At 50.7% G+C, this 23,389-nt stretch overlaps 1 long non-coding RNA gene across 3 annotated transcripts; it reads left to right on the top strand.

Annotated features, from left to right (window-relative positions):
* The first annotated feature begins 6,441 nt into the window (after positions 1-6,441).
* LOC126959723 (uncharacterized) lies at positions 6,442-22,700 on the top strand. 3 transcript variants are annotated; one of them, XR_007727630.1, is made up of 5 exons: positions 6,442-6,662; positions 9,049-9,111; positions 10,856-11,090; positions 11,722-11,862; positions 22,254-22,700. It is a non-coding gene; the product is annotated as an uncharacterized LOC126959723 (long non-coding RNA). The 3 variants fall into 3 exon arrangements; XR_007727628.1 differs by lacking the exon at positions 6,442-6,662 and adding an exon at positions 7,798-8,259; XR_007727629.1 differs by lacking the exons at positions 6,442-6,662; positions 11,722-11,862 and adding an exon at positions 7,798-8,259.
* The last annotated feature ends 689 nt before the right edge of the window (positions 22,701-23,389 follow it).

Below are 23,389 nucleotides of genomic sequence, written 5' to 3'. Positions count from 1 at the left end.
TGGTGTCTGGGTCTCAGAGGGGTTGGCTGAGGTGGTGGCTTGGTGGACTGGAGAGGTGGGGCTTGGCACTGGAGACAAAGAGCCCCTGGCTGGCCTCGGAATCTTTCTTCTGATGTCTCAATAGTGGCAGGAAAGCAGCATAGTTTACAAACATGCACTTTAGAGCCAGATTGTTCAGATCCACATCTGAGTTCCATGGTCACCAATTCCACCATCTTCAGAAAACCACTGAACGTTTCTGAGACATGAGTTGTTTCAAACTAGAAGGGTCAAAGAGGCCCCTCAGCCCAGCAACCTCATTTCATAGAGAATGCTGCTGAGGTCCCACTGGGGAAGGAGCTCTCCAGAAGCTCCAGCTAGGAGGAGGCAGAGCTGGAGCCTGAACCTAGGACCTCTGACTCCTATCCAAGTACTTCGTTCAGTCCATCATTGTGAAATTGGGCATAAACAATCTCCACCCACTGATTCTCCCAATTTAACCATTCATTCCCCCAACCATCCATCATGTGTCCACAAATCACCAAATTCCTCCATTTCTCCATTCATAGAATCCATTCCTCTACCTGCCCATCCTCTACCTGCCCATCTATGATCCATCCATCCATCCATCCATCCATCCATCTGCCCATTCCATCCTCTCTCTCTCCAGCTATTCCTTATTTACCCGTCTGTCATCCATCTATCCATTTATGCATCCACCTATCCTTCCATCCAACCACTACCATGCCCAGCAATCCAGGAGAATGACTATTGGGTACATAACCAACAGCTTGTCATAGGGTATGAGAATCCTTTTTTTTTTTTTGAGATGGCGTTTCACTCTTGTTGCCCAGGCTGGAGTGAAATGGCATGATCTCGGCTCACTGCAACCTCTACCTTCCAGGTTCAAGCAACTCTCCCACCTCAGCCTCCCGAGTAGCTGGGATTACAGGCGTGTGCCATCATGCCAGACTAATTTTATATTTTTAGTCAAGACATGGTTTCTCCATGTTGGTCAGGCTGGTCTTGAACTCCAGACTTCAGGTAATCTGCGCTCCCAAAGTGCTGAGATTACAGGCGCGAGCCACCACGCCCGGCCCAGAATCTCCAGTTACTATATTTAAATCATTTTGTCTCAATTCAGATCAGTGTTTACTAATTTGCTATTAAGTTCATAGTGTTTTAAGAACTGCTGGGTAGGGGTCAGGATTCAGAAAAAAAAATAAAACATAAAATACTGTTTTCTAAAGAAATATGACTATTAATTGCAATTAGGGAATGTGGATTGCATCTTGGACTAGGAAAATAAAAGAGCTATCAAGCACAGTATTGGGGCAATTGATTAAATTTTAATATGGACTGTGAAATAGATAATAGTATATTGCTGGAATGTTTAATTTCCTGATTTTGATAACTGGGCTATGGTTATACAACAGTATGTTCTTTTTCTTAGGAAATTCCCACAGAAGTATTTAGGGATAAAAAGGCACATTATCTCCAATTTACTTGCAAATGATTTCAGAAAAAAGATATACATATATATATGTACATATAATACAAACATTACAATGTACGATGTAAAATATATGTATATATTAAAATATATGATTATATAGTTATATATACATATATTGTGTGTGTGTGTGTGTGTGTGTATATATATATAGAGAGAGAGAGAGAGAGAGAGAGTGAAAGGAAGAAAAATGGGTAAAAAGTAAGCAATTGGTGCATTTTGGTCAAAGATATAAGAGAGCTCCTTGTACTATTCTTGCAAATTTTCTACCTTTTTGAAATTTTATAAAATAAAAAGTTGGCCGGGTGTGATGGCTCACGCCTGTAATCCCAACACGTTGGGAGGCCGAGGCAGGTGGATCATTTGAGGTCAGGAGTTCGAGACCAGACTGGCTAACATGGTGAAACTCCGTCTCCACTAAAAATAGAAAAACTTAGCTGTGTGTGGTGGTGGGTGCCTGTAATCCCAGCTACTTGGGAGGCTGAGGCAGGAGAATTGCTTGATCCCGGGAGGTGGAGGTTACAGGGAGCTGAGATCACGCCACTCCACCTCAGCCTGGGCGACAGAGTGAGACTTCATCTCAAAAAAAAAAGAAAAAAAAAGTCAATCTCCCAAATCCTGAGTCCCTTTCTCAGGAGTTTAAAATTAGAGGAGATACCCCTGGCAAGCCCAAATGCCTCCGAAGGTAAAGAGGACAGGACATACTAATCTGTGGTGTTTATGTCCCACCCCCATGCCCATCCCCACCCCCGGCTCCAGCAAGGTACACAGTGAAGGACTAGAGGGGAGAGGGTGGGAGACAGACCATGGGAGTGGGGCTGGGGGAAGTTTGTGGGGTGTGCTGGCGAGAGCTGCAGTGGGCGTGGCAAAGGACCTTCTGAGAAGTCAGGTAAGGGTCAAGAATTCCATTGTTTTTCAAGAATCAGAAAAGGATTGAAATGTAATTTTAAGTTACTTTTGGTTGCCAGACTATGAGTCTTGGAGTGCAAATTCATGCAAAGACTGGTTCATATGGAGCCTTGCATTTTATGCAGGTTACAAATATATAGCTCTTCTCCATCAATTAGTACTATCACAAAGATCCTTGGGGAATGAGCTGGTCAGAGAAGCTCTACCTCCAGCAGGAAGTGGAAAACTAGTGGAAGCAGAGGTATAAGTGACAACTGGCTGGGCAGTGAGGAAGAAGAAGCCTTGTGAGTCCAGATGAGAAAGGGGAAAGGCATGGAGAAAACGAATATTTATGGTGCACTGTGCTAGGCTCATATACATACCTTCATGTCACTTAATCCACACAATATCCCTGCTAACTAATTATTATGAGCTCCATTTTACAGATAAGAAGACTGAGTCACAGAGAGATTGCCCAAGGTCATACTGCTAGTAAATAGCAGAACCAGGAATTGCATGATGCCAAAGACACCCATGCTACCCTGACTCAAGGAAGAACATGTCATGGGCAGGTGGTAGGGAGAGGTGAGACAGGGATGAGCCCAAGGGAAGGCCTTGGATGCCAGGAGCAAGAGCCCGGACTTCACCAACATAGATTCTAAGAAAACTGCTAGCAGATGAGGGTGCTGGTGGACATGGAATGTTAAGAAGAGGGGCCAGGGGTCATAATCTCACCCAGCCACCGCAGCAGCTGCCACCAAGACACCCACCTCTCAGAGAGCTGGGCTTGCAGACCCCTTCATCTGACGGATTCTCCTGAGAGGTAGGCACTGCTGCCTTCTCCATGGCACCAGGCACATTTAGATTCAGAGAGGGATGTGAATTCCATGTGGGCAGGCTCCAATTGTGACCTTGCCAGCTGCTGCTTCCTGTTCTCTCCTGACACAGGATGGGGGACAGCCCCCCCTCCTCCTTGCAGACTGGATGATTACTGAGCACACACCAGCTGCTCAGTGAGCCCAGCCTCCCTCTGCTTGGTGACTTGGACTGCAGCCTTGCCCACCTGACCAGCTCGGAGCCCAGACCAGGCCCTTCCCAGTGGGCAGAGGGCTGAGCTTGTGACACAGGGGCCCAGAGAAGGCCGAGGTCTGGCAGGAGGAGGGGAGCAGTGAGAGCCAGAAAAGAATCACTTGGGATTTCAGTAAAGTAGAAGGACGATTTTCCCAACTGGGCCAGGGCTCTGTCTTCTGTCTGCTGGAGGCAGATCACGATGAGGCCCTACAGGATGACTGAGCCACAGGAGGGAAGAAACCTGGGTCTCCGAGGACCATGTAGAAGACAGCTGACCCCCACCCTCAATACCTACCCTAGGACTAGTGTAAGTGTGAGCAAGAAATGTGCTTCTGCTGCAGGGAGATGTTACCTGCGTGGGCCTGTTTGTTACAGCGGAATGCCTCCTCCGATATGCAGTCTGTGTCATCATGGGGTCATGCAAATAGCACCCAGCTCCTGACTCGAAAAATAAGCCACCCATTTGCTGTCATCTTGGACAGTCGCTTTGCTGAGATCCAATTTTCCCATCTGTGAGGAAAGAGAATCAGTTAGGTGATTTCCAAAAGTCCCTTCTGTTCTGCGATTCTGTTTTCTAAGAGGTGGACAGCAGTATTTGAGAATAAAAACCCAGCCAAATATTAGACAAAATGTCTGACAGCATCCTGATGGATCGGATGCAAAGTGGAAGCTTGCAGGCTGCAGGTGGAGATGGGTCACAGCAGGCTGAGTAATGATGCTTAAGGAGTATTGATTAGGATGGATCAATAACAGCCCAGCAAGGAAGTCTCTAGCGATGTGCCACAGGACTTTTTTATTTTATTATTTCTTAAGATGGAGTCTCATTCTGTCACCAATGCTGTAGTGCAGTGGCACAATCATGGCTCACTGCTGCCTCAACCTCCTGGGCTCAAATGATCCTCCCACCTCAGCCTCCCAAGTAGCTGAGATGACAGGCACAGGCCAACACACCTGACAAATTTTTACAAATATTTTAGCAGAGATGGGGTCTCGCTGTGTTGCCCAGACTGGTCTCAAACTCCTAGGCTCAAGCGATCCTCCCACTTTGGCCTCCCAAAGTGCTGGGATTACAGGTGTGAGCCACTGCTCCCAGCCCCACAGGGCTCTTTTAAAGTCAACAACTTGAATGAACATAAGGAAAAGAAGTTGAAATGTATACAAAACACAAAACTGAGAGGGCTAATGCACAAGTGGATGAGAGACCCATGGTTCAAAGCTGTCTTCATAAAGTAAGAGATTGGGATGAAGGTGACAAAGGCAAACAGAACCAAAGATGAATGCAAGTCCTGCAGAATTCAAGGGCTGGGGGAGCTTGTCTGGGCAACAGGCCTTAGCAGCAGGCTGTGCAAATGTGACCTGGGCATCTGTGTTGCCCACATGGATTCTTGTGAAGCCAGTACTGGGCCATGGCTACTGAAGCCACGGCATCTGAGGCTGCACTGAGCAGTCACACATGGGGTCCAAGGAGGGGAAAGAAGGTATCCATCCTAAATGGTCATCCCTGAGGTCCCCTGTGCAATGGAGGGGACCAGTGATGCTTTAGAACGAAAGTCAGAAATTTTCTGTAAAGATCAAGTAGTAAATGTTTTAAGCTTTGGGCCATACGGGTTCCCTTGTAACTGTTCCACTTGGCTTTTGTAGCTCAAAAGCAGCCACAGACAACAGTAAACAAATGTGTGTGGCTGTGCTCCAATAAAACTTTATTTACAAAAACAAGGGGTGGGCCAGATTTGGCCCTTGGGCTGTAGTTTGTCCTCCCTACTTTGGAAAAAAGAGCAGACATCAATGACTAGGGTGGCCAGGGTTCTGGAGGTGGAGGCCAGTGTGGATGGGTAAAAGAACTGGGTGGGGCTCAGTGGGGAGAGGTAGGCATGCCCCCTCACTGGCCTCGCATGGAGAGCCATGTGAGGGAAAGTGAGAAGGGGGCTTATTTTCATCCATGCCAGGGAAGACCTCATAAAACAACAAAGGAGTGATTCTACATTATCCGAGGCTAGGGATGGGGGAGCGGGGCCGGGTGATCTTCCACACCTTGGCCTCTGCCTCCTGGAATGGCCGTGTCTTCCCACCCTTCCCTGTCCCAGCACTAGGCTGGGACATTCTGCCTACATAGTGAGGCATGAATAACACCCTGGAGGCACAGCCGCAATCCCTTCAATGAGGAGGCTCCAGGAATCAAGGAGACATTTGTAGGGCTGGCTTGATGAGAGACTTCAGCAAGCCCTGCGAGGCTGGGGAGGCCTCTGGCTGCAGATTACCCTCCCCACCATATGGGTGATGGAAACCTGGCTCTTCAGGTGGGAGGCCTGGCCCAGGGCTGGCCTCTCAGAGCCTGGTTTGTGCCTTGGGGTTCCCCCCGGTCCAAATCGTGGCAGGTGGTTGGATGAGTTAATTTCTCTGGTCCTTTCCAGCATAGGCATCCTGGGACCAGGGAGCAGCCACCAATGACTACAGATGAAACACAAGCCTCCCCGGTCACTTTTTGCTGGCCGTTGGAAGGAGGCTGATGAGTGGGAGTGGAACCTCCAGGTTTCCTGGGGCACCATTCTCTATCCCCTCACCTCAGCTCTGTGAGGTCATGGCTAAGCCTGAAACAGGTCCCAATTCAATCTTGCCATAAACCTATGAAATGAGTGTCAGCCACGAGGCTTTGGTTGCAAATAACAGAAACCCCAACTCAACTGCCATATGGAAGCAGAGAAGCAACTGACTCTTTGCTGGAGGCTTATGGCAGGACTTCAAGTAGTGAGTTGGTGGCTGTTCAGGTCAAAGGATTTGCAACTCCCACTGACTTAAACAATGAAAAACTGCATCTATGATCTTAGCAACAACATTCAGTAACATTCAGTATCACCACGGAGGAGGACGCGGCCTCCCTGGTGATAGCTGATTGGACCAGGGGGAAGCCCCAGTCCCAGGGCAGCCAATCAGCAGTCTGGCAAGCAGCCAATGGGATGGCCTGGAGGGGGAGTTCTCCCCAGTCACGATACCAATAATTAAGAGGTCCATGCTGGAGCTCTGTCTTGGAGATTTGAGCCAGAGATTTGGAAGAAATGTGGGGCAATCTGTAGAAGGAGCAGAAGACAAAAATCACACTGAAGGCAGTGAGTGGAGGAGCTTGAGCTGCGGGATACAGAAGCCAGGAGGGAGTGAGGCACAGGCAGAGCCAGTCTGGCGAGGACTCAGCCATCTTTAAAGCCAGGAATGAAAGGTTCTCTGTCCCCAGAAGTGAAGCAGGACTTTCCCAGTCCCCAGTTTGTTCTGGTCTTTAGAAGCTGGTGAGTGGCCAGCCATGGAGGCCATGCCATGTGACTGGCATGGCTGAGTTGCTATCCTAATCTGTGGCCTCCCATCCACCCCTCGCCTTCACCAAAGAGGCAGCAAGGAGGACAGTGAAGCCTGAAATTCTGAGGAATTTTCTTGCAGGGTTATGGTGTGGCATAAGCCAGGCTTCCTGGGCCAGGTTCTCTCTCTGCAGGGCATCCCTGGGGAATGTGTGAGTGCTAGGAGTGGTACCTAGGTCTCTAGGCCCCCTGGACTTTCCAGTGCCATCCCTAAACTAGGGAGCCTTTCCTGACCCTGAATGAGAGTGCTTTGGTCGGCCAAGGCCAGGGAATCAGCCCTAAAGCAGTGTTTCGGGAGGAATGGGCTGCCAGCCTCGCCCTCTGCCCTGGCCCAAACCAGGACTGTCAGTATGGGGTGAGACAGAAGGAACAGAGAGTGGGGAGGCCCAATGGGGTCCCCAGAGTATGGGCCACCTGTGCCTCTTTTCTGCCTCCCACCCTCACCTGCATTTCACTGGGGGGCCCTGAGTTTCTCAAACAAGTGAGACCATCCAAATACCTTGTAACTGAGGGTGCAGTCGTTGGAGTCCCATCAAACTCCCAAGTCCACCATCTACTGTGAGGCAAGTCACCCAACCTCCCTGAGCCTCCATTTTTTCATCAGTGGAATGGGAGCGATCATAGTGCCTCCTACACAGAGCAGGGGAATTAAATGAGTCCCCACGTGTGAAGCACATGAACCTGTGCCTGGCACGTGGCACATGCGGACTAGCCACCTCCTGTAAGCAGGGGCTCAGGGAAGGGAGCCAGGAAAGAGGGATGTAGAGAGAACAGGAGGCAGAGAGAAATGCTAAAAGGAGAAGGAGGTGAGAAGGATATGAAGAGGCCAGAGAAGAAATGGGGCTCCCTGGGGTGCTGACCTTGACCTCTCAGGCCTGGCTCAGGTCTGTCTTTCTTGCTCTTTCTTCCCCCATGTAATCTGTGTCTGGAATGCTGAGAAATTCTGCTTCCACCCCCCAGCGGTTACCATGGTGATGAAAACCTGGACCCAGTGGAAAGTTCTCTGTGCTCTTGGCAACCAGACTGCAGCACCCTGCCTCCCCCTGCCTGCCTGTGCGTGGGCGGCCAGCTCCGGCTGCTGCCAGGATTTGGGGCCAGCACGGCCTCGCTGCAAGACCCAGCCCTGCCCCCATAGAATCTAGGATGGGAGCTTCGGCATGTCCGGTGCCAGGGGCCCTCAGAGAATATCTAGCCTGTCCCATTTTACTGATGGGACCCTGGGCCACAGAGGACTAGTGGCTTGTCCAAAGCCGCACAGACCCCCTGGGGTCTCCCTCCTGGGCTCGGCTGTGAGTCGGGTGGGCACGGAGCACCCGGGAACATCGCAGACAGGGGACTAGCCACATGGCAGGCCAGTCCCAGAAAGCAGGCCAGCTGCTGCAGCCAGGAGGATGCAGAAGACAAAGGGACTCCAGGAAGCTGGACACTGCCTTCCTCTTCTCTCCTAGACACAGTGGTGGGTGGGTGCGAAGGACTGAATGCTTGTGTCCCTCCACAATTCACATGCAGAAACCCCAGTCCCCAGTGTGATGTTATTTGGGGTACAGCCTTTGGGGGTGATTAGGGCATGAGGGAGGGGCCCTCACAGTGGAATTAGTGCCCTTGTGAGAAGAGACAGGAGGGATAATCCCTCCACCACGTGGAGGTCGCAAGCACCCAGAGAGAGGGCCCCTCGCAGCCCTACCATGCTGGTACTCTGATCTTGCAGACTTTAGAGCTGCGATAAATCCATACTTATTGTCAAAGCTGCCTTGTCCACAGTAATGAGTTACAGCATCCTGAGCTGACTCAGACAGTGAATTTGTTGGGGTGCTGAGTTTGCTCCACTTTCGGCAGCCCCAGCTCTCAGACTAAGTGGAAAGGCACAAGCCAGGCTTTTTTTTTTTTTTTTTTTGAGACATAGTCTTGCTCTGTCGCCCACGCTGGAGTACAGTAGCGTGATCTCGGCTCACTGCAGCCTCCGCCTCCTGGGTTCAAGCGATTCTCCTGCCTCAGCCTCCTGAGTAGCTGGGACTACAGGTGCGCGCCACCATGCCCAGTTTATTTTTGTATTTTTAGTAGAGGTGGGGTTTCAGCATCTTGGCCAGGATGGTATCGATCTCCCGACCTCATGATCCACCTGCCTCAGCCTCCCAAAGTGCTGGCATTACAGGTGTGAGCCACTGCGCCCAGCCAAGCCAGCTTTTAGCAGCCTCCCTGCCAGGGTCCTAGCGGCCCCTATTTGATTCCCCTCCTCTTTTTCCTCCTCCTCAGCAGGCTGAATGTTGGTCCTGAAGATTGCTTCCAGCAGAGGACAACTGCCTCCCTTCAAGGTTGGTAGGTCCTTTACCAGCTCTCTCCCGCCTTTTGCCCACCCAACTCCTTCTGTGTTATTTTTCTTTTATGTACCCCATGTGCTATGGTCTGAATGTTTCATGTTGCCCCAAAGTTTGTATGTTGTCATCTAATCCCCATTGTGATGGTATTGGGAGGTGGGAGCTTTGGAGTCATCAGGCCAGACCCTCATGAATGGGATCAGTACCATGAAAGAGGAGCTGAAGAACTCCCTTACCTCTTCCACCATGTGAGGACACAGCAAGAAGACAGCTCTGTGAGCCAGGAAACAGGCCTTCACCAGGCACCAGAGCTGGTATCTCTAGTGCAGACGCCAGCACCTTGATCTTGGACCTTCCAGCCTCCAGAGTTTCTGTTGTTTATAAACCACTTGGTTTATGATATTTTACTAGAGTAGGCTGAATGGACTAAGACACCATGCTTTCAAAACCTCTCTTCTTCTGTCTCTTCTTGAGTGAGGGCCTCACTCTGTTGCCCAGGCTGGAGTGCAATGGCACGATCATGGCTCACTGCAGCCTCAACCTCCCAGACTCAAGGGATCTTCCAGCCTCCCAAGTAGCTGGGATCACAGGTGCACACCACCACAACTGGCTAATTTTTCATATTTTTGTAGAGATGGGATCTTGCCATGTTGCCCAGGCTGGTCTTGAATTCCTGGGTTCAATTAATCCACCTGCCTCGGCCTCCCAAAGTGCTGGGATTATAGGCATGAGCCACCACCCCCAGATGTCTCTTAAGCAAACAGCTTTATTGAGTAACAACACAATGGCCCATTTTTGATCATCAAAGCCCCACAGAACCCAGGCTTTGCCTGCCCCAGAGACACGGGACTCTTCAGGTTCTTATATGGTCATGTGATGGATATGTGGGACAGTTCCATAAGCTGAACACTGTCACTAGTGCAGGGCTTACTGTCCACATCCCTCAGAACCCTGCAGATGAAGGTTCCCAAGATGACATCAGTGGAATTTCCCGCAGGTCCCACAGGCCCACATTGGGATGGGATGTGGGTCGTCCCAGGAGCTCTGGCTATGGATCAGACTGAGGCTGGGCTGGGCCATATCATGCCTACCACAAACTTCCCACGGGACTCAACTGTTCAGACATTTTGGGAGTGTGAAAGGTCCTTGTGGTTCTTGCCAATAATCCAATTATTGGGAAGAAGGGGCCTCCCACCCTCTTTCTGATGATAAAACTTGGACAACAAAACTACTTACTGGGCACCAAGGGCTTTCCCTGGTGCCATCTCAGTGGTCCCAGAAGCTATGGCCCCCAAAATAGAGACTAAACTCATGGGTTCTAATTTTCCATGGAATATTGGAGTTGGGACATTTCCCTAGAGATGTTTTCGTTATACAGGAGCATGAATTTGATCTAGAGATGGGAAGTGATGGCACAGCCAGGGGATGGCTACAATGTCCAGAGCCAAGTTCCATCTCTGTCAGTCCTGAACTATGTAATCATAGAAGAATCACATCACTCCCTGAGCCTCAGTCTCCAAATCTGTGAAATGGAGCTCAGATTATCAGCCACTATAACTCCTCCACCAGGTCATATACTTCTTTGGGGAAGGACTGTGCTTTTGTTCTCTTCCGTGTTTCTAACACAGAGGCTGCCAGAGTAGCCCAGGCTTAATCAAAGGGTAGGCACAGATTATGAGGGCGTTCTTTCCCCCAGACCATCCACCACACATTCATTTCATTCATGAATTCATTTTTCTGTTCAGCCAAAATTTAATGTCATCATCTACATGCTGGGGACACAACAGTGAGGGAAACGGACTGGGAGCTTACAGTTGACCGATGGGACCCAACAGGTGGTCACTGCACACTGGAATGTGGGACATATAGGACGCCTCCTGAACACGAAGAAGGAGACCTACCTCAGTTCTGCAGAGTCCGAGAAGACTTTCCCGAGAAGCTGACAACTCAGCTAAGACCTCAAAGATAAGATGGTTTAATGTAAGCCAGAAAAGCAGGTTTAGAGTTCCAGGAAGTGGAGAAGTAAAAGTATGACATGGAAAGGGAGGGGGGAGGGAGAGGAGCCTCTGGGACCACACAATCCCCACTTCCCCCGCCAGCTACTTCCCAAAGAAACCATCTCCCTTACCCTGAACAGGGACTAGTGGGGTTCAGGACCATGGAGAGCACCACAGTGCTCTTCCAGGCACCATTTTGGTCTTGCTAATCCTGAAGGGCCCCGCTCAGGTTAAAGCCTGAGGAGATGAAGGACAGGGTCTGGGGGTGCGGAAACCACCAGGCTGGGGACCAAGGAGGGAGAGTCCGGGGGCCAGCTGAGTCTGGGGAATCAACTGTCAGCTCTCCAACTAGATGAAGGCTGTAGTCACAGACCCAAGGGGAGCCTGGTGAGTTACACTTAGGCCTGGGAGCCCAGTATCCCTGCTGAGCACAAGGAGAACAGCGGGATGATGGAGACAAGTGGTTCTCTACAGTCTCTGTTACCCAGGCTGGAGTGCAGTGGTATGCAGTTTCGACCTCCTGGGCTGCAGTGATCCTCCTGCCTCAACTTCCCAAGTATCTGGGACTACAGGCATGCACCACCACGCCTGGCTAGTTTTTGTATTTTTTGTAGAGACGGAGTTTTGCCATGTTGGTCAGACTGGTCTGGAACTCCTGGACTCAAGCGATCCACCCACCTCAACCTCCCAAAGTGCTGGGATTCAGCAGCCCAGGGAACAGGCCCAGGGGATGAGCTGCTGCAGTGGGGTCTGTGGTAGGTTTCCCTGTCTCCCAACCCTCAGCAAGAAGAGTCTTGATCCAACCCTGTCCAGAGTCCAGCTGAGGCCTCCAGACAGACCCCACTCCAGCCACATGAAGGCCCCTGTCAAAGAAGGGGCAGGTTGGGGGAAAAGCAGAAAAAATGTCCCCCAATCCAAACTCCTGGATCCCTCCATGAGAGAGAGGTTTCCCCTCTTCTCTTCCTGGAAGAGAAGCGCTTATCCCCAGGCCCAAGACCACCAGCAGAATCCATAGCCTTTCCTGGTAGAGTTGGCAGCTCTGAGGTACCACTGCTCCTGTGGCCTGTGGCCCCTCTCCCCTGCCCTCCCCTCCCCTTCTTTCCCTTCCACTGCGCTCCACACCCCACATGTTACTCTCCCAGCTCTGGGCAGCCAGGCCCTCCCCTCTTGCCTCCTGGTCTTCTCTATTCTGCTGGTTCCAACCCATCCCCTGGCTCAGCCCACTGTCCCCCACGTTGCTCCTACTGCACACCCTCTGCCTCCTCATCTTCCCCTCCCCTATCTAGGCTTGGTGGGCTCAGGCACCCCAGGCCCTTCTTAGCAAAGCCGTCTCTCTTAGCTGCAGTGGTCCTACCTCCCAACCCCATCACTGCCCTCCACCCCACATTAACTGTAATTCTGTAAGAAGAATGACTTGTTGGTTTAATAAATCTCTAGTTATTGTAATAATAATTTATAAAACACACACAAAGTGTTGGGATTACAGGTGTGAGTCACCATGCCTGGTCCAGACTTCTTTTTCTTTTAGAGATGGGGTCTCACTCTGTCACCCAGGCTGGAGGGCAGTGATGTCATCATAGATAACCACAGCCTCCAGTTCCTGGGCTCAAGCAATCCTTCTGAGTCAGCCTCCTGAGTAGCTGGGACTACAGGCACACACCACCACACCCAGCTAATTAAAACTTTTTTTGTACAGACAGGATCTTGCTATGTTGCCCAGGCTGACCTCAAACTCCTAGCCTCAAGCAATCCTCCTGCCTTGGCTTCCCAGCTAGTTCTCTACTGTTTAAAATCAGAAGCCCTTTGGTAATCTGATGAATGATAAATAATACATTTAGAAATTTAACATAATAAGGCCAGGCATGTTTGCTCATGCGTGTAATCCGAGCACTTTGGGAGGTCTAGGCAGGCAGATCGCTTGAGCCCAGGAGTTTGAGACTAGCTTAAGCAACATGGCAAAACCCATCTCTACTAAAAATACAAAATTTAGCCAGGCATGGTGGCGCATGCCTGTTGTTCCAGCTACTTGGGAGGCTGAGGCAGGAGGATCACCTAAGCCTCGGGAGGTCAAGGTTTCAGTGAGTGGTGGTCGCACTACACTCCAGCCTGGGCAACAGAGTGAGAAAGAAACTTAACAAGTAAGTAAATGTATGGCGTGGTATGTCAGAAATCGATAAATGCTGTGGGAGAAAAGAAAAACTTTCTCCCCCTGAAAAACAAGTGATCTCTGGAATTATACCAACAAAGTTGGTTTTAGCCCTCCTGAGCCTTCCATGGATACATCTCAGAACCAGTGCCCCTCCAGGTTATGACCCACTCTATGTGGGAGTGGGGAAGAGGGAAAAAGGGACTGGGCTGAGTCTGCCTGGACCCCCAAGCCAGGTGTAGGGGGACCTCTGCCCCGACCAGTAGCAAGGAGCATCCCCAGGCCCCTGGCTCCTGACTTGCAGCCCCTCCCTCGCCACTGTATTTACCAATTGAGCAACTAGACTGTATCAGTCACAAGATAACTAAAGATGCTGAAGGGGATCAGGATGCTGGAGGTGATATTAGGATGCTGGAGCTGATATTAGGATGCTAGAGGTGGATAGGATGCTGGAGGAGATTAGGATACTGGAGGTGATTAGGATGCATCAGTCAGCAGAAGTAAAGTCAATGCCCCCAGACAGTTCATATCCTAGTGGGTGCAGACAGATAATAATGAACAAAGTAATTTAAATTATATAGCACATTAAAAGTGGTTAGTGCTGTGGGAAAAACAGAAAAAGCTTAGCAGGGAAAAGGGATGGGGAGTGCGGGGATGGGCTTGGGTAATGTGTTGGGGGTCAGGGGGCTACAATTTTTTAAACGGAGGTCAGAGTAGGCCTCACTGAGAAAGTGACCCCCGAGCAAAGACTCAAAGGGGCTGAGGGGCTTGGCCATGAAGATGGGGGGAGCAGGGCTTCAGGCAGAGGGGACAGCCAGTGCGAAGGCCAGGAGGAGGGGAATGTGGCTGGCACAGAGGAGGACCCGGCACAGGAGGTGTGGTTGGGAGGAGGTGAGGGGGCAAGGGGGCCGAGCCATGGGGAGCCCTCGTACAGACTGGCTTCTGCTCGGCGTCGTGGCAGGGTTAGAGCAGAGGAAGAACATGATCTGACTTGTGGCGAGAATGGATTGTGGAGGAAAGGGGATTGGTTAGGAGGCTCTAGCAGTTACCCAGATGAGAGGTGACAGTGGCTTGGACCAGGGTGATGGCCAGGGCCGTGGAGAGACACGTCAGACTTGGGATAGATTCCTAGGGTAGGGACAGCAGGATGTGTGGATGGATCAGAATGGAAGACAGAGGAGACTGAAGGACGACTTGGAAGTCTTGGTCTGAGCTACTGGAAGCATGGAGTTGCCATTCCCAGAGATGGGGAGACTCCAGAAGGGGCAGTTTGGGGGACAGAATGGGAGTTGGATTTGGATGTGTTCTGTCTGAAGTGCCCACTGGACATCCCAGGGAGACACTGAGGAGGGATTTGGAAACAGGATTCTGAATTTCACAGCCCAGAGTGGCTCAAATGGGACTAGCCCTTAGAAAGCCACCTGAAGCCAAGGCCCGTCAGAGCTGGGACATTCTCCACCCCATTTGTGTCACTGCCTGCATGCATCCAGGGTGGGTCACCACTGTCTTCCCAGGCAGCTGAAAGAAGGATAGATATTGAGTGGAAGGATAGAAGGATAAAGGATGGATGGATGGATGGATGGATGGATGGATGGATGGATGGAAACAATGGGCATTAGACTGGAGGGAAGGAAGGATGGAAAAATGAAAGAAAGGAAGGAAGAAAAGGTGAATAAATGAAATGATAGTTGGATTCTATTAGTCTATTTGTGTGCCTGGACAGCCCTGACTGAGGCGTTCTTCCTACACTGAAGGGACTTCTGTACCAGGGGCATCAGGGCCATAAGGAGAAACGCACAAGGAGAAATGTTGCAGCCTCAGAGAATGAGAAGCAGAGAGGAGATAGGAAGTTCCCAGTGCCTGGCTGGAATCCTCAGTGAGACCAGGGGTCCCCAACACACCCAGAGCTTCCCAACAAATGCCCCCTTTCTCTTAAGCTGGCCCCAGGGGCTTCTGCTACTGCTACCAGAGACCCCTGCCCGGACAAGCCACATACAGATGGAGAAACCATGAGGATTCCAAGAGACAATGCATCAAATGCTTCGCCCAGTGCCAGGTGCAGAGAAAGTGCTAGATGCAACAAGATAATCACCTGGACCCTGCAAGCATCCAGGAGGGCACTGGTGGAGAAGGAGACCCTTGAGTTAAGTCCTAAGAGATGGGCAAGAGTTAACCTAAGAGGAAGAGAGGGGGAAAGGAATTTCAAGAACTCCCCTCCAGCCCCCAGGTCTCCAAGCCATCTCGTCTTCATACTGAGCATGTCCAGCTCCTGCCAGCCCCTCTCCCTTAGCCAGTGGTCCTGCCCTTCTTTAAAAGATAGTGCCTGGGGCAGAGTCTTGTGAGGGGACATAGCCCAGCAATAGCCGTAGAGACTGGAGCTGTGTGACGTTGAGCAAGGTACTGAACTCCTCTGTGCTTCGCTTTCCTATCTACAGAGGAGGGGTTGGTAACAGGACCTGCTTTGTTGACTTGTGTGAAGATTAAGTGAGCTCATGCCTGGATCATGCCTGGAAAGACTTCAGACATGGTGGGCTCAGGGAATGTGAGCATTGGTGATCACAGCGGGGGCCTGGGTGCAGGACTGGCCTCAGCTTCGGCTCAGCTGAGCAAACCCTGGCAGGTCTGCCCCAGCTCACAAGCCTCGTCCAGTCCATGAGCCCAGGTGGCTCTGCTTTATGGAGAAAGACACGGAGGCAGCTCAGAGTGGCCAAATAACATGTCTCAGACCCCACTGCCGGCCCAGGGCAAACTCAGCCAGAGACCCGGGTCTCGCTCAGCAGACAAGCAGTGGCCAAGGAATCAAGTGAGGGTGTGGTTGGAACCTAAGTTGCAACCAAAGCAGAGGAGACAGCAGGACTGGGGGACTGGGGAGGAGAGAGGAGGCAAGTTCTGGCCAGAAGAGGGAGAGGAAACAACCACGTCCAGAAGGGCAGTGGAAGCTCCAGCCACAGACACCTGGCTGTCCCTTTGGGCCCCCCACAGTCCCCTCTTGCTTCGGCTTTCAGTTCGAGGCTGCAGCAGAAAAGCCATTTGCTGAGTCACGCAGCAGTGTGGACAACCCGGAGCTTCCTCTGGCTGCCGAGAGTCCCCACTCAGTTCCACTTCCCAGCCTCCAGCTCCAGGGGCCTTGGCAGCTGCTCCTGACTGTCCACCTGCTGACCGCGCATCTCTATGCAGGCCACTGCACCTCTGTAAGTCTCAGGCTCTGGAACTGTCCAGCGGGACTTGCTGTCACCAGAATGCAGGTCCCAGGAAGGCAGGGATGGTGGTGACCTGTTTGCTGTGTATCCAGGGCCTACAGTGGAGTCAGGTACATGGTGTTCGGAAAGTGTTTGTCAAGTAAATGAAAGAATGAATGGGCCAGACGCGGTCGCTCACGCCTGTAATCCCAGAACTTTGGGAGGCTGAGGGAGGCAGATCACTTGAGGTCAGGAGTTTGAGACCAGCCTGGCCAATGGTGAAACCCCATCTCTACTAAAAACACAAAAAAAAAAAAAAAAAAGAAAGAAAGAAAGAAAAAAATTAGGTGTGGTGATGAGCACCTGTAGTCCCAGCTACTTGGGAGGCTGAGGCAGGAGAATCACTTGAACCCAGGAGGTGGAGGTTGCAGTGAGCCAAGACTGCGCCATTGCTCTCCAGCCTGGGTGACGGAGCAAGACTCTGTCTCAAAAAAAAAAAAAAAAAAGAATGAATGAATGCCTTGCCTGCCTAGCCTTGGTCAGTACTTGAGACCAAGGGAGCTAACAGGCAGCAAAAGCCAGTGCTACAGGTCTGTGCGCCCACTCTCCCGGGATGCCCCCAGACCCCAGGCTCTCCTCAGCTGAACCTAGACTCACCCTGCCCTCCGACCCTGCTTCTCTTTCATGTTCCCAGCTCCAGCATCATCACCCCTGGCTACCTGCAGGATGCCCCTCAGTACCATCGCCCTCTTCCTGCCCATCACTTGCTCCCCCTGCCGCCCACGCCACTCTCCACTCCGCTCACTCTCCCTCTGAGCTCCAGCACCTTCACCAGAGCAAGTCATCTCCTCTCCTACCTCCCAGGGTGACCTTCCCCCTACCTGCAGTCACATTCCTCAGCCCTGAACATTCCTTCCTCCCCTCCCAGCCAAGGAGGCCTTTCTTCTAGGGCTCCCCTTGTCCTCAGGACAAAGTCCAAATTCCTCACGTGGCCCATGGAGACTGGGCTCCTGCTCTCCTCTCCAGCCCGCTCATCTCCAGGCTCTGTCCTGTTAGCACACAATGCTCTTTATCGCCTCCCTGCTCTCCCATGCCTCTGTGACTTTGCCCATTCCCTTCCTTCAGCCTGGAATGCCTTCCTTATCTGCATGATAAACGTTCACTTCCCACCTCCCCCAAGAGCACCCAGGAAACCCATTATGACCCCCTGAGGGCTGGCGACTCCACTCTAACTTGCATTACTTCTTGGGAACACATCTATTATATTGCATTTCTCAAGTTGTACCTTAAGTATTTGAAGTCTTTCTTCCCTATGAGATGTTTCTAGAATACGCTTATGGTTTGTTCATATTGAAAAATTTGGACATGCATATAAATGTAAATACTTAAACATAAGTAGTATCCAGTTCAAGTCGGTACTCATAAATATGTAATCAATGAACGTATTGATGGGTAGAAAGGATGGGTGGACCAATGGAAGGAGGAAAGGAAGAATGATTGGCTAGATTGAATGATGGATGGATGGAAGTGAGGAAAAGGAAAGATGGATGGATGGTTGGATGGATATATATGGAAAGAGTATGAATGAAAGAAAGGACAGTTGAATGGGAGGAAAGAAGGATAGATATTGAGTGGAAGGATAGAAAATAAAGGATGGATGGATGAATGGAGGGAAAGATTGACATTAGAGTGGAGGGAAGGAACGATGGAAAAATGAAAGAAAGGAAGGAAGGGAAAAGGGTGAATAGATAAAAGAATAGTTGGATTCTATTAGTTGGATAGTTGGATTCTATTAATAGTGAGATAAATTAATGGAAGGATGAAAGGAAATAAAGGATGAAATGATGGATGGATGTTTGGATGGACTGATGGAAGAATGAAAGGCTGAAAGAAGCAATGTAAGAGGATAGAGAAGGAAGAATGGAAGGATGGGTGAATGAATGGTTGGATGCCTGGATTCACGGCTGGACATGACAGTTCTCATACCCCTTCAGCTGGTCAGCTCCCTCACAAGGCAGTCTGGAACTTCCAGGTGGTCCCTGAAGCTGGCCCCCATTGCCTGATCTGCTACATTTATCTTGTATATTTTGACCTTAGTCAATAAACAAATAATCTATTTGTGGTTATTAAGGAAAACTAGAATGCTAGAGGCCAGTTAGTCAAATACATTCAAGGCGATTTCAGAGGACATGGGCTCAGCCTGTCGAGGTCGTGTCTAGGTCCTGCGATATCTAATGAGCTCAGCTCAGCTAACTCCACCCAGAGCTCTGCATTCTACTTTCCTCTTCCCACCTCTCCCTGGAGGCTCGTTCAGAGCAAGGCCTGCCTGTCCGCTAACCTGGGGAGAGATTTTTCATGGAACAAATGAGAAAGGGAAATGACCTCAACCGAGGGTTGTTGCTGGGGAGGCCTGGGCAGGGGCAGCTGCCTTTCCATACCACCTGTGACCCTGGGCACATTCTGGAGCAGCAAGAAGAGGATCTGGCCCAGTGCCAGCACCCAGGCACCCTGCCAGAGCCATGACACAGAAAATGCTGGGCAGCACTGGTCTGGGTGCCCAGGGAACCCTTGGGGGAGGTGAGTAGGCAGGTCAGGGTGCCTTCATTGAACCCAGAACAGGGCCTGGGTGTGGAGGAGTCTGTGACCCCTTGGTCCCTGGTGCCCTCAACTCCTGCCCCATGGTGAAGGTCCAATAGCTGAGCCTTTATGGCGTCCCCAGCCCTCTCCTCTCCTGATAGCACTTTCTGCTTTCTTTCTTATCTATTTATCGGTATCTGTCTATCATGTATTTATTTATTTTATTTTATTATTATTTTTTGAAACACAGTCTTGCTCTGCCACCCAGGATGGAGTGCAGTGTTGCGATCTCGGCTCACTACAACCTCTGCCTCCCAGGTTCAAGCCGTTCTCATGCCTCAGCCTCCTAAGTAGCTGGAACTCCAGGCATGCACCACCACACCCGGCTGATTTTTATGTTTTTAGTAGAGATGGGGGTTTCACCACATTGGCCAGGCTAGTCTCGAACTCCTGACCTCAGGTGATCTGCCCACCTCAGCCTCCCAAAGTGCTGGGATTTCAGGTGTGAGCCACTATGCCTGGCCTATTTATTTATTTTAGAGACAGGGTCTTGTTCTGTCACCCAGGCTGGAGTGCAGTGGCACCATCATGGCTCAGTGCAGTCTCAAATTACTGGGCTTAAGCAATCCTCCTATCTCAGCCTCCCAAGTAGTTGGGTCTACAGGCGTGCAGCACCATGCTTGGCTAATTTTTACATTTTTCATAGAGACAGGATCGCACTTCTCAAGCAATTCTCCCACTTTGGTCTCCCAAAGCGCTGAGATTACAGGCATGAGCCAACCATTCCCGGCCCCCTGCTCTCTTTCTCAGCTCCTCACCCACCAACTTCACTAATGAAGTTTCCAGACGATGCTTGCACACCTGTGGTATCCACACACCGCCCTGCATCTCTGCATCCCAGGTGGGCGGCAATGACGCAGGAGATCTGTGCCTGGGATCCCAGCCACTCCCTTCTCCAGTCTCCTTCCACACACAGTCCCCACGCTGGGATACCTGGCGATTACTTCCCCTGGAACTTCCACCTCCACCCTCTCAGCGAGCCTTCCAGCAGCCCTTGAGGTGGGGGTCAAGGGGAAGGCGGAATGGAGGGATTGAAGATAAGATTCCAGGCCTTCCATGTTGGGGTGGTCATTCACGAAAACACACAGCAATATGTATTTACACAACCAGAGACGTGTCGTAGAAATCTTTATGGAGAACTAGGCATAAAGTCTAATTTTAAAACATGTGTTTGTATAAATTCATCCTTTAATTATTTATTTATTTATTGTCACGGTGTCTTGTTCCAGGTTAAAGTTCAATGGTGTGATCATAGCTCACCACAAACTCCAGCTCCTGGGTTCAAGCGATTTCTTGCCTCAGCCCCCTGAGTAGCTGGGACCACAGGTGCACTCCACCACGCTCGGCTAATTTAAAAAAAAATTGTTTTGGGTCCAGGTGCAGTAACTCATGCCTGAAATCACAGCACTTTGGAAGGCCGAGGCAGGTGGATCACGAGGTCAGGAGTTCAAGACCAGCCTGACCAACATGGTGAAACCCTGTCTCTACTAAAAATACCAAAATTAACTGGGCATGGTGGTGCGTGCCTATAATCCCAGCTACTCGGGAGGCTGAGGCAGGATAATCGCTTGAACCCAGGAGGCAGAGGTTGCAGTGAGCTGAGATTGCGCCACTGCACTCCAGCCTGGGTGACAGAGTGAGAATAAATCTCAAAAAAGAAAAAAAAAATTTGTTTTAGACAGAGGATCTGGCTACATTGCCCAGGCTGGTCTCAAGCTCCTGGGCTCAAGTGATCCTCATGCCTAGGTCTCCCAAAACACTGAGATTTACAGGCGTGAGCCACTGTGCCCAGTCTAAATTGATATTTGAATTGTACAAATTTATAGCAAATGTGTGAAAGTATTATACTTTGGGATTATTACTGCTCATCTTTAAGAGCTTGTCCTTCTAACAGGCCTCCTTGCCCGTTCCAATCTGCTTTCAGCAGTAGCTGAGTGATTGGATTGAAACTTAAGGCACACACATTTAGGAGAGGGTCAGAAACTTCCTCTGTAAAGGGCCAGAGGGTAAATATTTTAAACTTTGTGGGTCAGTCTCTACCATAGCAACTCAACCACTCTGCCAGTATAGCACAAAAGTGGCCAAGCACAACAGTAAATGAATGGGTGTGGCTGTGTTCCAATAAAACTTTATTTGCACAAAGAAGTGGTGGGCCAGATTTGGCCTTTGGGCTGTAGTTTGCCACCCTCTGGTTTAGAAAAAGGACACATACAAATGACCACAAAGGTGAGCGTTCAGGAGGTAGTGGCGTGTATATGGACTGGGGAAATAACTGGGTGGGGTTGGTTCAGTGTGAAGACTCAGAGAGTTAGGCATCCACCCCTAAAACACCAAGGGATGGGGACAGAGCCATTCAGTGGTCCCAGAACCCAACCATAATGCGGGGGATGTAGCAAAGAGGCTCATGTTCATTCACGAGAAGAAAGACCCCATTAGCAATGAAGGGGGAGTCCCATATTCTTGGAGGCATGTAAGCAGAGGCTGGGGGTTAGGGAGAATTGTTCGTTGTTTTTTTTAAATTTATTTTAATTTTGAGTTCCGGGGTACATGTGCAGGATGTGCAGGTTTGTTACATGTTACATAAGTTAACGTGTGCCATGGTGGTGGGGGAGAACTGTTCTTATACATCCAGTCCTGCTCTTAGAGTGAGACGTTCTCTGTTTCTGCTCAAAACTCTCCACAGTCCCTGCTTTGCTCAAGGCAGAGGCCAAAGTCTCCACCAAGGCTGACCACCTGCCCATGCTGGGCCCACTGCCTGGCCGCTCTCGCCTCACACTCTCCTCCCTCTCTCAACTCCAGCCCTGTTGCTTCTGAGCTGTGGCCTGAGCCCCCAACACCCACCCACCTCAGTGCCTCTGCTCAGGCTGATCTCTCTCCTGGAGTCTCATCCCCAGACATCCCCGCAGAGGGGACCAGGGCATGTGGGGAGAGGACCCTCATGTCACTCAGCCCTCTCCCTGCCTGCCCTGGTCCTTGACTGCTTGTCCTCCTTAGTGCTCACCTCCACTTAACGTGCCATTTCATTTATTTATTTGCTCCATGGTCTGGCTTCCCCTCCTAGAATGTCAGCTCCATGAGGCAGGGACTTGTGCCTGTGGGTCACGTCTGGATTCCCAGGGTTTAGTGCCTGGCTCACAGTAGGTCTGCAATAAATATTTACTAATATGGCGGTTTTCTTTTCCAGAGCTGGCCATGATACCTCCCATGCCACTGTACTTCTTACAGCATGGTGCCAATACTCGTCCCTTTGAGAAGTGGGGTCTTTGTTCCCTTCCCTTGAGTTTTGGCAGGCCTATGACTATGTCAGAGGTAAAGTTATGTGACTTCCGAGACTGGATCATGAACGGCAACACCGCTTCTGCCCAGTTCCTTAGAATGAAGGAAGGCTGGCACCATGGTGTGAGGAAGCCCAAGCTACACAGAGGCTGCATGTGGATGCTCCAGCCAACTGCCCCAGCCAAGGCTCAACCGCCAGACATGGGCATGAAGACATCTTCAGAGCAACTCTGGCCCCAGCCACCGTGATGGCAGGAGAGGCTCCCAGGGAGAACCAGTCAACCCCCAGGACTGTGGGACGTAGTAACAAAATCTTGTTGGGGGCGATGTGTTACCTAAAGAACAATGAACAAAAAATGCTGGTGTGTCACTGGTGCCTCCAGTGTTCCTACCTCACTGTTCTGAGACCTCACTTTTCATATCTTCCCCCTCAGAGTATGCACCCCTGCTTCTGTGCGTTTCCCAGTCCCTGCCTTCCTCTGGTGCTCTCTGGAAGCTTCTCCTGGTGGCAGCGGGTATTCTGCTCTCTCCTCTAGCATCTGCTGAGACTCCTTCTCCTGGGAGTGGACCACTGCAGATGTTCCCAGGCTTTGGGGTGCATGGGAACACCTCTCTTCTTAGGCTGCTTCCCTCCTTAGGGTGGCCAGAGCAGCTTCCCCCTGCACGGAGGCGAAGGCCCCCTCAGTCATGATCCTGATGAAGATGCCTTGCTTGGCAAAACTTTAGGCAGTCTTCTGAATCTTCTGCTACACCCGTCTGTGCACTTCCTTGTAAAACCCAGTTTTAGCAAAAGAACCTGCGAAGTCAGTTTAGGCAGAACCCCCATCCTAGATCGCTGATCACCGTTGATACCTGAACGGGTTCCTCGTCCTCCACCATCCCCCGGGCACTGTCCAATCACCCTGCCTGCAGCAAGAATCCTGTTGGGGCGGTTTTGCCAGACGTTTCCTCTAGGTAATTTTCCATCCACTGACAACTGCTCTGCCTCCCCTGCTATAAATCCCCACCTGTCCGGCTGGTCTTTGAAGTTGAGCCAATTCTTCT

Source organism: Macaca thibetana, chromosome 7 (genome assembly GCF_024542745.1).
Source record: "Macaca thibetana thibetana isolate TM-01 chromosome 7, ASM2454274v1, whole genome shotgun sequence".
Taxonomy (NCBI): Eukaryota; Metazoa; Chordata; class Mammalia; order Primates; family Cercopithecidae; genus Macaca; species Macaca thibetana.
This window is presented reverse-complemented; position numbering and strand designations above follow the sequence as displayed.